This window comes from Chlorocebus sabaeus, chromosome 20, assembly GCF_047675955.1.
Source record: "Chlorocebus sabaeus isolate Y175 chromosome 20, mChlSab1.0.hap1, whole genome shotgun sequence".
NCBI lineage: Eukaryota > Metazoa > Chordata > Mammalia > Primates > Cercopithecidae > Chlorocebus > Chlorocebus sabaeus.
In genome coordinates, this window is record NC_132923.1 from 43,953,752 (window position 1) to 43,966,876 (window position 13,125).

At 39.8% G+C, this 13,125-nt stretch overlaps 1 protein-coding gene across 6 annotated transcripts in view; it reads left to right on the top strand.

The window, feature by feature from the left end:
- The window catches only part of EVI5 (ecotropic viral integration site 5), a 272,724-nt gene that overhangs the window by 99,599 nt on the left and 160,000 nt on the right, over window positions 1-13,125 (top strand). The window lies entirely within an intron of this gene.

Consider the following 13,125-nt stretch of genomic DNA (forward strand, 5'->3'; position numbering starts at 1 on the left):
GCCAGTCTGCTTAATTTTTAATCACAGGGGGCATTATTAAGGGCTTGCAGGCTTGTATTCAGAATGCTTTAACATTGATAAGTAAGCTATGTTCAGCATCACAAAATTTTGCCAAACTGACACTAATTTATAGTCTAACCTAGCAGTGTATGAGTTCTCATTGTGGCCAGTATAAAATGTCTCATTTTCTACTTAATTTACATTTCCCTGATTGTTAATAAGAGTAAGCATCTTTTCATATGTTTATTGGCTTCATGTTTTTCTTCTATTTTTTTTTCCTCCCTTTTCTCTTGCAGTGTCTACTTCATACTGCTTTGACTTCTTAGTGGTTGCTAGTTGTTTGTAATCTGGGTTGTAATCTTTTGTCAGTATTAAAAGATAAGTCTTGTTCATTTCTACCAAGTATCAGTCTTGGAATATATAATAAACTCACAATTGGACGTACCTCTCAAAAATACTCAAACTTCCTGTTGGTTGGAGGGTGGCAGCACAGAAAAGTAAATGGCTTATTACATGCAAATGTATAACAGATTATTAAAATTATATGTTAGAGATACCTAACCCGTATGTCTTCAAACTGGCATACACAGTCTGCTGGGTGTCAGGAAAATGTTCAGAGCTTAGTTAAGTAGATTTTCAATTTCTATCCATATTCTTTCCTACAGTTTGTCTGTCTGATAACATTTCTGTAGTAGAGGTGCCTTGGTTCTCCTTCGCACCTTCCCTTTTACAGCATGCCTTCTCCCACTTTATTAAAGGAAGGAAGGAAAACCTGTCAGCCAATCTAGATCTTACTATGGTACATTACTTTAGTTTATAAAAAAATCTCTGCAGCTCTAAACAAAAAGAACAGTTTCAGAATGACTTGCTCGTGAGGGAGTATCCCCTGAGAGAGCAAAGCAAGAAAAGTGGAAGTTTTCTTTGTTACTATTATTATTATACTTTAAGTTCTAGGGTACATGTGCACAACGTACAGGTTTTGTTCAGCTCCCACCTATGAGTGAGATAATATATGGTGTTTGGTTTTTCTGTCCTTGTCCTAGTTTGCTTAGAATCATGGTTTCCAGCTTCATCCATGTCCCTGCAAAGGACATGAACCCATCCTTTATTATGGCTGCATAGTATTCTATGGTATATATGTGCCACATTTTCTTAATCCAGTCTATCATTGATGGACATTTAGGTTGGTTCCAAGTCTTTGCTATTGTGAATAGTGCTGCAATAAACATACATGTGCATGTGTCTTTATAATAGCATAATTTATAATCCTTTGGGTATATACCCAGTAATGGGATTGCTGGGTCAAATGGTATTTCTAGTTCTAGATCCTTGAGGAATTGCCACACTGTCTTCTACAATGATTGAACTAGTTTACAGTCCCACCAACAGTATAAAAGCATCCCTATTTCTTCACATCCTCTCCAGCATCTGTTGTTTTCTGACTTTAATGATTGCCATTCTAACTGGCCTGAGATGGTATCTCATTGTGGTTTTGATTTGCATTCTCTGATGACCAGTGATGATAAGCATTTTTTCATATGTCTGTTGGCTGCATAAATGTCTTCTTTTGAGAAGTATTTGTTCATATCCTTTGCCCACTTTTTGATGGGGTTGTTTGTTTTTTTCTTGTAAATTTGTTTGAGTTCTTTGTAGATTCTGGATATTAGCCCTTCGTCAGATGGGTAGATTGCAAAGATTTTCTCCCATTCTGTAGGTTGCCTGTTCACTCTGATGATAGTTTCTTGTGCTGTGCAGAAGCTCTTTAGTTTAATTAGATCCCATTTGTCTGTTTAGGCTTTTGTTGCCATTGCTTTTGGTGTTCTAGTCAGGAAGTCTTTGCCCATGGCTATGTCCTGAATGGTACTGCCTAGGTTTTCTTCTAGAGTTTTTATGGTGTCAGATCTTACATTTAAGTCTTTAATCCATCCTGAGTTAATTTTGGTATATGGTGTAAGGAAGGGATCCAGTTCCAGCTTTCTACATATGGCTAGCCAGTTTTCCCAGCATCATTTATTAAATAGGGAATCCTTTTCCCATATTTTGTTTTCGTCAGGTTTGTCAAAGATCAAATGGTTGTAGATGTGTGGTGTTATTTCTGAGGCCTCTGTTCTGTTCCATTGGTCTATATCTCTGTTTTGGTACCAGTACCATGCTGTTTTGCTTATTGTAGCCTTGTAGTATAGTTTGAAGTCAGGTAGCATGATGCCTCCAGCTTTGTTCTTTTGCTTAGGATTGTCTTGGCTATGTGGGCTCTGTTTTGGTTCCATATAAACTTTAGTTTTTTCCAATTCTGTGAAGAAAGTCAGTGGTAACTTGATGGGGATAGCAGTGAATCTATAAATTACCTTGGGCAGTATGGCCATTGTCAGAATATTGATTCTTCCTATCCATGAGCATGGAATGTTCTTCCATTTGTTTGTGTCTTCTTATTTTGTTGAGTAGTGATTTGTAGTTCTCCTTGAAGAGGTCCTTCACATCCCTTACAAGTTGGATTCCTAGGTATTTTATTCTCTTTGTAGCAATTGTTAATGTGAGTTCACTCATGATTTGTTGGCTCTCTATTATTGGTGTATAGAGATACTTGTAATTTTTGCACATTGATTTTGTATCCTGAGACTTTGCTGAAGTTGCTTATCAGCTTAAGGAGATTTTGGGCTGAGACGATGGGTTTTTCTAAATATACAACCATGTCATCTGCAAACAGGGACAATTTGACTTCCTCTTTTTCTAATTGAATACCCTTTATTTCTTTCTCTTGCCAGATTGCCCTGGCCAGAACTTCCAACACTGCTTTGAATAGGAGTGGTGAGAGAGGGCATCCCTGTCTTGTGCCGGTTTTCAAAGGGAATGCTTCCAGCTTTTGCCCATTCAGTATGATATTGGCTGTGGGTTTGTTATAAATAGCTCTTATTATTTTGAGATGTGTTCCATCAGTACCAAATTTATTGAGAGTTTTTAGCATGAAGGCTGTTGACTTTTGTCAAAGGCCTTTTCTGCATCTATTGAGATAATCATGTGTTTTTTGTCCTTGGTTCTGGTTATGTGATGGATTACATTTATTGATTTGCGTTTGTTGAACCAGCCTTGCATCCCAGGGATGAATCTGACTTGATCGTGGTGGATAAGCTTTTTGATGTGCTGCTGGATTCGGTTTGCCAATATTTTATTGAGGATTTTCACATCGATGTTCATCAGGGGTATTGGCCTAAAATTCTCTTTTTTTGTTGTGTCTCTACCAGGCTTTGGTATCAGGATGATGCTGGCATCATAAAATGAGTTAGGGAGGATTCTCTCTTTTTCTGTTGATTGAAATAGTTTTAGAAGGAATGGTACAAGCTCTTTTTTGTACCTCTGGAAGAATTTGGCTGTGAATCCATCTGGTCCTGGACTTTTTTTGGTTGGTAGGCTGTTGGTTATTGCCTCAGTTTCACAACCTGTTAATTGGTCTATTAAGAGATTCTACTTCTTCCTGGTTTAGTCTTGGGAGCATGTATGTTTCCAGGATTTTATTCATTTCTCCTAGATTTTCTAGTTTATTTGCATAAAGGTGTTTATAGTATTCTCTGATGGTAGTTTGTATTTCCGTGGGATCGGTGGTGATATCCCCTTTATCATTTTTTATTGCATCTATTTGATTCTTCTCTTTCCTTCTTTATTAGCCTTGCTAGCAGTCTATTTTGTTAATCTCTTCAAAAAGCAGCTCCTGAATTCATTGAAGGGTGTTTTATGTCTCTGTCTCCTTCAGTTCTGCTCTGATCTTAGTTATTTGTTGCCTTCTGCTAGCTTTTGAATTTGTTTGCTCTTACTTCTCTAGTTCTTTTAATTGTGGTGTTAGTGTGTTGAATTTAGATCTTTTCTGCTTTCTCTTGTGGGCATTTAGTGCTATAAATTTCCCTCAATGCACTGCTTTAATGTGTCCCAGAGATTCTGGTACATTGTATCTTTGTTCTCATTGATTTCAAAGAACATCTTTATTTCTGCCTTCATTTTAGTATTTACTCAGTAATCATTCAGGAGCAGGTTGCTCAGTTTCCATGTAGTTGTGCAGTTTTGAGTGAGTTTCTTAATCCTTAGTTCTAATTTGACTGCACTGTGGTCTGAGAGACAGTTTATTGTGATTCCTGTTCTTTTACATTTGCTGAGGAGTGTTTACTACCAATTATGTGGTCAATTTTAGAATAAGTGCAATGTGGTGCTGAGAGGAATGTATATTCTGTTGATTTGGGGTGGAGAGTTCTGTAGATATATAGTAGGTCTGCTTGGTCCAGAGCTGAGTTTTAAGTCCTGGATATCCTTGTTAACCTTCTGTCTTGTTGATCTGTCTAATATTGACAGTGGAGTGTTAAAGTCTCTCATTATTATTATGTGGGAATCTAAGTCTCTTTGTAGGTCTCTTAAGGACTTGCTTTATGAATCTGGGTGCTCCTGTATTGGGTGCATATATATTTAGGATAGTTAGCTCTTGTTGAATTGATCTCTTTACCATTATGTAGTGGCCTTCTTTGTCTCTTTTGATCTTTGTTGGTTTTAAGTCTGTTTTATCAGAGACTAGGATTGCAACCCCTCCGTTTTTTTGCTTTCCGTTTGCTTGGTAGATCTTCCTCCATCCCTTTATTTTGAGCCTGTGTGCATCTTTGCACGTGAGATGGGTTTCCTGAATACAGCACACCGATGGGTCTTGACCATTATCTAATTTGCCAGTTTGTGTCTTTTAATTGGAGCATTTAGCCCTTTTACATTTAAGGTTAATATTGTTATGTTTAAATTTGATCCTGTCATCATTGTGATGTTAGCTGGTTATTTTGCCCGTTAATTGATACAGTTTCTTCATAGTGTCACTGGTCTTTACAATTTGGCATGTTTTTGTGGTGGATGGTACCAGTTGCTCCTTTCAGTGTTTCATGCCTCCCTTCAGGAGCTCTTGTAAGGCAGGCCTGGTGGTGACAAAATCTCTCAGCATTTCCTTGTCTGTAAAAGATTTTATTTCTCCTTCACTTCTGAAGCTTAGTTTGGCTGGATATGTGATTCTGGGTTGAAAGTTATTTTCTTTAAGAATGTTGAATGTGGGACCCAACTCTCTTCTGGCTTGTAGGATTTATTCCTAGAGATCCACTATTAGTCTGATGGGCTTCCCTTTGTAAGTAACCCGACCCTTCTCTGTGGCTGCCCTTAACATTTTTTTTCCTTTATTTCAACCTTGGTGAATCTGACATTTTATGTGTCTTGGAATTGCTCTTTTCAAGGAGTATCTTTGTGGTGGTCTCTGTATTTCCTCAATTTGAATGTTGTCCTACCTTGCTAGATTAGGGAAGTTCTCTTGGATAATATCGTGAAGAGTGTTTTCTAACTTGGTTCCGTTGTCCCCGTCACTTTCTGGTACACCAATCAAACGTATGTTTGGTCTTTTCACATAGTCCTGTATGTCTTGGAGGCTGTGTTCATTTCTTTTCACTCTTTTTTTCTCTAATCTGTCTTCTCTTTTTATTTCATTAATTTGATCTTCAATCGCTTTCTTCCACTTGATTGAATCAGCTATTGAAGCTTGTGCATGTGTCACGAAGTTCTTGTGCCATGTTTTTCAGCTTCATCAGGTCATTTAAGGTCTTCTCTACACTCTAGTTAGCCAATCATCTAACCTTTTTTCAAGGTTTTAGCTTCCTTGTGATGGGTTAGAACATGCTCCTTTAGCTCAGAGAAGTTTGTTATTACCGACCTTCTGAAACCTACTTCTGTCAACTTGTCAAACTCATTCTCCGTCCAATTTTGTTCTCCTGCTGGCGAGGAGCTGCGATCCTTTGGAGGAGAAGAGGTGCTCTGTGTTATGGAATTTTCAGTTTCTCTGGTTTCTCCTTATCTTTGTGGTTTTATCTACCTTTGGTCTGTGATGTTGGTGACCTACGGATGGGGTTTTGGTGTGGAAGTCCTTTTTGTTGATGTTGATGCTATTTCTTTCTCTTTGTTAGTTTTTCTTCTGGCAGACCCTTCAGATGCAGATCTGTTGGAGTTTGCTGGAGGTCCACTCCAGACCTGGGTATCACCAGCAGAGGCTGCAGAACAGCAAATATTGCTGCCCAATCCTTCCTCTGGAAGCTTCATCCCAGAGGGGCACCCGCCTGTTTGAGGTGTCTGTCGTCCCCTACTGGGAAGTGTTTCCCAGTCAGGCTACACGGGAGTCAGGGACCCACTTGAGGAGGCAGTCCGTCCATTCTTGGAGCTCAAACGCCATGCTGAGAGAACCACTGCTCTCTTAAGAGCTGTGAGATGGGAACATTTACGTCTGGAGAAGCTGTCTGCTGCCCTTTGTTCTATGCCCTGTCCGCAGAGGAGGAATCTATAGAGGCAGTAGGCCCTTCTGTGCTGTGGTGGTCTCTGCCCAGTTCGTGCTTCCAGGCCTCTTTGTTTACACTCTGAGCTACTCAAGCCTCAGCAATGGTGGACGCCTCTCCCACCACCAGGCTGCAGCCTTGAATGTCGATCTCAGACTGCTGTGCTAGAAGTGAGCAAGGCTCCATGAGCGTGGGACCTGCCAAGCCAGGCACCGGATGGTATCTCCTAGTCTGCTGGTTGCTAAGACTGTGGGAAAAGCTCAGTATTTGCTCAAGAGTGTAGGAATGTACAGTTTCTCCAACTATAGTCTGTCATGGTCTGCCTTGGCTAGGAAATGGAAATCCCCCCAACCCCTTGTGCTTCCCGGGTGAGGCGACGCCCCGCCCTGCTTCTGCTTGCCCTCTGTGGGGTGCACCCACTGTCCAACCGGTGCCAGTGAAATGAACCAGGTATCTTAGTTGGAAACGCAGAAATTCCCTGTCTTCTGTGTCAGTCTCGTTGGGAGCTGCAGACCGGAGCTGTTCATATTTGGCCATCTTGGAAGCCAATCCGAAAAATGGAATTTTTCTAATTTCTAATTTGAGTTTCTGTTTTCATCCAGCTGAGAAATGCTTGGCAAGCCTGCTTTATCTTTCTTACAATTAGAATTCAGAAGTAGAATTGTAATTATGGGACAAATTATTAATTCATGTTTATTTGAATTGAAAAGTGAACGCAACACTTTAGTGAGAGGAAGTAAATATAATTTGGCTCATTGGTTTAATAATAATGACTGCCTTTGCCAGTTAGGTCCTAGAGTAGACGTTGTCCATAAATAAGATAAATGTCACTTAAGTTGCAGTGGAAAAATTTTAAAGTACATATAAATTACAATGGTATGTCCTTTTTAACTATATTTACACTTGAGATAAAACAAAATTTAGAAGTCTTTAAAATGTATATGAGGAAACATTCTTTTAGCAGATACATGAGCAGAAAAATAAGACCACAGACATGGCAAAGATGATGGCAGAGGGGAAGTTTCAGGTAGTTCTCTGAAGGAGATGATACCTGAGTACAATTTTGGAGACCTTGGTTTCTTTCTTTTTCTTTTTTTTGAGTCGGAGCCTTGCTCTGTCCCTCAGGCTGGAGTGCAATGGTGCAATCTCGGCTCATTGCAACCTCCGCCTCCAAGGTTCAAACCTCAGCCTCAGAGTAGCTGGGACTACAGGCGCATGCCACCATGTCCAGCCAATTTTTTTTTTTTTTTTGTATTTTTAGTAGAGACTGGGTTTCACTATGTTGGCCAGGCTGGTCTCGAATTCCTGACCTCGGGTGATCCACCCGCCTCGGCCTCCGAAAGTACTGAGATTACAGGCATGAGCCACCATGACTGGCTGAAGACCTTTGTTTCTAATTGCTAGGGTTAAATTATGACTGCAACAGAAAATCCCTGCTGATATGGAACTTACTGAAATACAGAAGACTGACATAGAACGATATACGGCGCAACATCCATCAGTGAAAGTGCCATGAAGAAAACAAAGCCAGATAAAGGACATGGAGAGATGGGCACTCTTTTAGACCAGGGCATGCAGAGATAGGGCTCACAGGCTGATAAGGTACTATTTGAGCCGACACCAGAGGCAAGTAAGAGTGGGAGTCATGGGATTATCTGGGGGAAGTATATCCTACAGTAAGATAACAGTAAATGTAAAGACTGAGGCAAGAATGTGATTGATACATTCAAGGGATAGAAAACTGGTGAGAGGCCGGGCACAGTGGCTCACACCTATAATCCCAGCACTTTGAGAGGCTGAGGTGGGAGGATCCATTGAGCCCAGGAGTTTGAGACCAGCCTGGGCAACATAGTAAAACCCCATCTCTGCAAAAAACGAAAAGGAAGAAAACCGATGGGACTGGAGTAGCGTAGGCAAATAGGAGTGTGGTGAGCAGTGAGGTCAGAAACATAGTAGGGGGCTGGGGTATTTAAAGCCATGCCATCTATTGTGGTAGCCATTACCCACATGTGGCTATTTAGTCTAAATATGATTAAAAATTTATTTCATCAGTTATATTTCAAGTACTAATTAGTCACATATGGCTAATGGCTACTCTATTGGACAATACAGATCTAGCACGTTTTCGTTACTGTCAAACATTTTGTTGGTTATTGTCCTCCTCGTGGGCCAGACTTTTTCCACATCTGAAGGAAAGCCAGTAGAGGATTTTGAGAAAAGTGACATGATCTGGTTTTAAAAATTTTACTCTCTGCTTTAATAAAGGTTGGCCAGGTGAAGAGAAGGAGGGCATTTTGAGAAGAACGGTAATAAGTACAAAGGCTCAGAGGTTCCTTTACTACATGAAAGTTGTAAGAATTGAGTCTTAGCCTTTGACTTTTTTTGGTGAATTTTTATGTTGGTTTACTTTTAAACTTATAAAAAAGTTACAAATATAGTACCAGGGGTCTGATATACTCTTTACCAAGACTCAGCAATTATTTACATTTCATCCCATTTGCTTTATTATCCTCTCTCCTCCATATGCGTATGTAAATGTAGTGTGTGTGTGTGTGTGTGTGTGTGTGTGTGTGTGTGTGTGTGTATGTGTGTATGTAAAATCCATTCCCATTTTGGGGGAGGTCCATTGGAGAGTAAATTTAGATATTGTGCCTTTTATCCATGAATACTTGAATGTGTACTTCCTATGAACAACTACTTTTCTCTCCTTTAACATAAGCCCAGTAGTTAATCAAAACAAGGAAATTATATTAGGTTGGTGCAAAAGTAATTGCAATTTTTGCATTACTTTCAACGGCAAAAACCACAGTTACTTTTTGACCAATCTAATAGATACAATATTATTATCTAATCCACAGTGTATGTTCAGATTTTATCACCAGTTACAATAATATGCTGTATAACTATCTCCCCACCCCTCCATCCAGGGTCCGTTCTAGGATCATGTGTAGGATTTAGGTGTTAATACCTATTTGGTTTTCTTTAATCTGACACATTTCCTCAGTCTTTGTGTTTCTGATATATTTAAAGAATGTACAGGCCAATTATTTTGTAGAAAATCTTGGAAGTTTGAGTTTTTCTGGAATTTGCCCAGGATTAGATTCAAGTTGTGCATTTTTGGCAGGTATACACCTGATATTATATCTTCTCGGTTCACCATATGATATATATGATATTGCTTTCTCTCAAAACTGGTAATGTTAGCTTTGGTCACTTGATTAAGGTGATGTCTGCCAGATTTTACTACTGTAAAGTTATTTCCCCTTTTGTAATAGGTAATTTGTGGCAGGCTACTTTGAGATTATGTAGTAATCTCTTTCTTTTTATTTTTTTTAATTTTTTGAGACAGAGTCTCGCTCTGTCGCCCAGGCTGAAGTGCAGCAGCGTGATCTCGGCTCACTGCAAGCTCCACCTCCCAGGTTCACACCATTCTCCTGCCTCAGCCTCCCGAGTAGTGGGACTACAGGCGCCCACCACCACGCCCGGCTGATGTTTTGTATCTTTAGTAGAGATGGGGTTTCACTGTGTTAGCTAGGATGGTCTCGATCTCCTGACCTCATGATCCGCCCGCTTCGCCTCCGAAAGTGCTGGGATTACAGGCGTGAGCCACTGCACCTGGCCGTAGTAACCTCTTTCTTTACCAAACTTTACCATACCAGTTTTATATCCATTTATGATTTTCCTACACTCCCTCGTTCTTCATTTATTAATCAGCATTCTACTGTAAGGAAGAGCTTTCCCTTCACCCTCATTTATTTATTCATTTATTTACATCAGTGTGAATTCATGAATTATTTTATTCAGTGAGCTATAATCCATTACTATTAAATTGTCCCTGCTTTGTCCAGTGGGAACCCTTGCAAGCTGGGTGCATTGTTCTTTGGATATTTTTCCCGCTATTCTTTGGGAATTTCATTTCTTTAGGGCAACAAAATGTTCCAGGTTCCACTTATACCTGCTTGGCTCCTGTGCAGTAATGAGCTATTTCTTCAGAGAGCTTTGATTACTTTTTTGTAAGCGTTTGAAATTTAGTCTGAAGGTAATGAGTAACCATGGACACTCTGGGTGTGGCATGATCCAAATCAACATTTTAAGAAAAGATCACTCTGTTAATAGTGAATAGAAAACATTGAGTTATGAAACTGGCCATAGAAAGAACAATTATGAGTATTTTCTAGTGATTTAGACAAACTATAATGCGGGTCTAAAAGCACTATCAGTGAAGGGGGAACAAATAACTTTACACTGGAGAAACCTGCTATGTACTGCTTCAGCCAGGTGATCAAGGTCAACATCAGTAGTGATGTTCTGTTGATAGTTTGTACCCTTAGTATGAGGTAATGAAAATGGTATTTACTTCTGTGGTCTTCCTCCTGAAAACCCAATAACCCCAGTATAATCATGAGAAAAACATGAGACAAATCCCATTTGAAGGACATAATGGTCCCATTTGAAGATCACATAATGATAACTACAAAATACCTGACCAGTACTCCTCAAAACTGTCAAGCTTCTCATCAAAACTGTCATGGGCTTTAGGTAACAGCAATATGTTAATATTGGTTCATTATAACAATGTACCATACTACTGTAACATATTAATAATAGGGGAAACTGGGATGGGATACATGGAGTATCTGTACTATCTTCACAGTCTTTTTGTAAACAATACTTTTTTAAAAAAATTAAGTTTATTAAAAAACACTATCAGTGGAGTGAAATAAGTAGGGTTTATTTTTAGGTGTGTAAATGAGTGATGTTTTTACATAATGTGTCATGATAACTACTTCAGAGTAGTCATTTGTGAAGGCTATAAACTTAATAGTGCAGCGTTCAAAATGTTTTGCAGCTCTTTGGAGTCTTTAATAAATTCTTTCAGCTATCTTATAGTCTTTTAAGACAGTGGTCTCCAGCCTTTTTGGCACTAGGGACTGCTTTCGTGGAAAACCATTTATCCACTTATGGAGGCTGCAGGTATGGCTTCAGGTTGAAACTGTTCCACCTCACGTCAGATCATCAGCCATGAGATTCTCATAAGGAGCACACAACCTAGATCCCCAACATGCACAATTCACAATAGGGTTTGCACTCCTTTGAGAATCTAATGCTGCCACTGATCTGACAGGCGGAGCTCAGGCAGTGATGTTCACTTGCCTGCCGTCCACCCACTGCTGTGTGACCCAGTTCCTAACAGGCCACAGACTGGTATTGGTCCACTGCCCAAGGGTTGGGGACCCCTGTTTTAAGATACACTTTAGTGAGAGACAGAGTAATATAGCAGTCAAAGCTGTGACCATACAGAAGTTTCTCAAGCTTTCTAAACCTCAGAGTGGGTATAACAACTTATATTAAAAACTTGTTGTGAGCTAAATGAGATAAGTAATAGATTTCTGTCCTTTGAGGGAGAATTTTATTTTTGAAAGCAGCTATAAGTTATTTGGAGCCTAGTCTGGTTTACATTTGAAGTAAACTTGGTATTAATATTTTTTGTCAAGAGCAAGATAAAAAAATTTAGTGGTACTAATTTTTGTGTGGCCTATACATTTTTATAAAGGTAATTTTAGACTTACAGTAGAATTGCATATCATGCTTACTCTCCTCCAATCAGTGACAGATCACAGAGGTGATATGCCCTTTTCAGTACATCTTTTTTTTTTTTTTTTTTAAATGGTTTATCACTTTTGGGGGATTGGGGGGAAGGGTCCCGCTCTGTTTCCCAGGCTGGAGTGCAGTGGCTTGATCACTGCTCACTGCAGCCTTGACCTCCCTGGCTCAAGCAATCCTCCCACCTCAGCCTCTGAGTACCTGCAACTACAGGCATGCACCCACTGCACCTGGCTAATTTTTGTATTTTTTGTAGAGACTGGGTTTCACCATGTTGCCCAGGCTGGTCTTGAACTCCAGGCCTCAAGCAGTTGGCCCACCTGGGCCCCCCAAAGTGCTGGGATTAGAGGCATGATCCACTGTGCCCAGTGTCATGTTTTAAATTATTTTTATTTTTAAATAATTTTGACCTTTATTTTAAATTCGGGGGGTACATGCACATATTTATTTCATGGGCATATTGCATGATGCTGAGGTTTGATATATGAATGATCCCATCACCCAGATAGCGAGCATAGTACCCAATGGTTAGTTTTTCAGCCCTTGTCCTCCTCCCTCCCTTCCCCTTCTATTAGTCCTCAGTGTCTGTTGTTCCTATCTTTATGTCCCTGAGTACCCAGCGTTTAGCTCCTAGTTGTGAGGGAGAACATGGGTTTTGGTTTTCTGTTCCTGTGTTAATTCACTTAACTCAGTACATCTTAACAGGGATGCATGATGTCAGTATGTATTACTGGTGATGGTAACCTTAATCAGTTCAGGTGCAGTCTGCTAGGATTCTGTACTATAAATTTAGTATTTTCCTTTAACACGAAATATTTTAGGAGTAATAATTTGAGACTATGCTTAAAACTTGCACCCACTAACTTTAGCATCCATTAGTGTTTCCTCCCGCAGTGGTTATTACTGTGGAATTCTAAAGGTGATTTTTATCTTTACCTTGTTCCTCCTATGTCTATTAATTGAAATTCTTCTGTAAGGAAGAGTTGTCCTCTTTCCCTCATTAAAATTTTTAAAGTCACTTTGGGAGGCTGAGACGGGCAGATCACGAGGTCAGATCGAGACCATCCTGGCTAACACGGTGAAACCCCGTCTCTACTAGAAAAATACAAAAAAACTAGCCGGACGAGGTGTCAGCCGCCTGTAGTCCCAGCTACTCGGGAGACTGAGGCAGGAGAATGGCATAAACCCGGGAGGT